The following is a 2,416-nucleotide window of genomic DNA, read 5'->3' on the forward strand; positions in this document are numbered from 1 at the left end:
GATGAAAAATAGAAAATAAAAAGACATGTGAAGATGGAGTGGAGGCAACGCGGGGGTGTGGGGAGCAGCGAGGGTGGTGAGGGAACAGCCTGCCGGCGTCGTCACCGTAACGGTCTCCCGCGGGAAGGACCGACGCGGGAGGCAACGTTACAATCCACTTCTTTCTTCGGTCTTCTCTCTTTTGTCTTCTTTCTTCTGTCTTCGTGGGATCTGGCGGTTAATCCTCCATCAACCACGTGGTTAACACATGGCCGAGATGTCGTTAACATTAACATATCTAACATAAAGATTTCTATTTTGCAGATGAATGTTTTACGTGTAGAAATTTGTAATATCTTCAATACCATAAAGATAATTGCGTCATTATCTATTTTGCAGGCTTTTAATCCGGGCTTTACATACTGAAAAAAGTAATGTTTAGAGAAAAGTAATGTAATTATTATTAACACAAGGTTCATGGATTCTAAGTTATGAGTTTCTACTCTTCAAAATGTTAGCATCATCCGCTGAGAAAACTTTGAAAAAACAGACTTTTATTTTGTGTGATGAGAACTAATGAAAGATTATTTACATTATCCTTAAGAATATTCTTTATGAGTCAAATGAAAGTATTTCGTTAGATAAAAAACTTACATCGGTAACAACGAGAGATAAACAATCAATATTCATAAACTTTATCTTTGATGAATTAAAGTTCATCAAATGACAGATGAGAACTAATGAAAGATTATTTACATTTTCCTTAAGAATATTCTTTATGAGTCAAATGAAAGTATTTCGTTAGATAAAAAACTTACATCGGTAACAACGAGAGATAAACAATCAATATTCATAAACTTTATCTTTGATGAATTAAAGTTCATCAAATGACAGATGAGAACTAATGAAAGATTATTTACATTTTCCTTAAGAATATTCTTTATGAGTCAAATGAAAGTATTTTGTTAGATTAAAAAGAAATTCAGTAACAACGAGAGATTATAATTTTAATCAATGATCATAAACTTTATCTTTGATGAATTGAAGTTTATCAAATGACAGATAAAGATTATTATATACAATTTCCAACAATCTTATTGATATCATAAAACCAAATATGATTCATGAATTTTTCAAATCATCAAAAGTAAAAAGAAGAAGTCGTCCGGAGGTGACTTGTTACCCCCGGTGTAAACACTTATAGGCGGAATCCGGTAACACCTCTTGAATAGCATGTGGAAGACAGAGTAGAGTGGCTAGGCTGTGGAGCATGTTCTCCACTTCAACTGACTAATGATATGTTAAGACAACACAAACCACATACATCCATTGTGAGGATGGAATCAGGGATGAAACATCTATAACTAGAAAGGTTAAAGATACAAAGATGGTGAAATACCTTTACCCGGGATCAGTAATGGACACACCTTTGTAATGCTTGATCACTTACAACTGATCAACTTTAATACGAAAGTCTTAGGTTTTGTCCCTCAGGAAAATTTTTTTTATAAATATCTATAGAAGACTTACATATGTTATATGTCCGTTATCTCTAGAATATCGTTGCCCGGGATGTATAACACTTGTGTGGATAGACACAGCTTTGTAATACATGATCTATTACACGAAATGAACTTCACTAACGAAGAGTTATTCAATGCGTCGTTGGAGAACAGCGATCAAATACCTATACAGAATTTTTATGTTAGGTAAAAGGCATTTCTTGATAGTAAACATAAAAAATTATGATGAAAAATAAAAGACGTTGAGGTAAAAATTTTGTTAAAAAGATGAAATACTCCTGCCTTAAACTAACTCCTTGTATTGCATTTTCAGTTAGATACCCACATGATAATGCATTCTATTCTTTATAATCATAAATGTTTATGTTCTTAACACGTTTTTATCATTTCTTATATAATCTTAAGGATTCAGGCTTAAAGATCTTGGTTATGAACAATCATTATAATGCAACACAATACATATTCATCATAAACAATTCATTTATCACAATAACCATTATGTTTGTACCAGATTCTTTAAGTCCTCAGTCACGTTTGTTAATATATAAGAGAATTTTCCGCCACTGACAAGTGGCTCCGTGGTGTAGTGGTTAGCACATCTGCCTCATAAACAGTTGGTCCGGGTTCGATTCCCGGCGGGGCCTTTGTTTTAAGTATTTTTTTGTGACCGTAAATACTCGTAGGTAGGTTCTCTCTCTCTCTCTCTCTCTCTCTCTCTCTCTCTCTCTCTCTCTCTCTCTCTATATATATATATATATATATATATATATATATATATATATATATATATATATATATATATATATATATATATATATATATGTGGTGCAGATTGGGGAAGAGCAGTGTGGTTTCAGAAGTGGTAGAGGATGTGTGGATCAGGTGTTTGCTTTGAAGAATGTATGTGAGAAATA

General features: G+C 33.1%; 1 non-coding gene across 1 annotated transcript; it reads left to right on the top strand.

Annotated features, from left to right (window-relative positions):
- The first annotated feature begins 2,074 nt into the window (after positions 1-2,074).
- Positions 2,075-2,146, top strand: TRNAM-CAU (transfer RNA methionine (anticodon CAU)). The gene has a single exon. It is a non-coding gene; the product is annotated as a tRNA-Met (tRNA).
- Positions 2,147-2,416: the final 270 nt, after the last annotated feature.

Source organism: Panulirus ornatus, chromosome 42 (assembly GCF_036320965.1).
Source record: "Panulirus ornatus isolate Po-2019 chromosome 42, ASM3632096v1, whole genome shotgun sequence".
Classification (NCBI taxonomy): domain Eukaryota; kingdom Metazoa; phylum Arthropoda; class Malacostraca; order Decapoda; family Palinuridae; genus Panulirus; species Panulirus ornatus.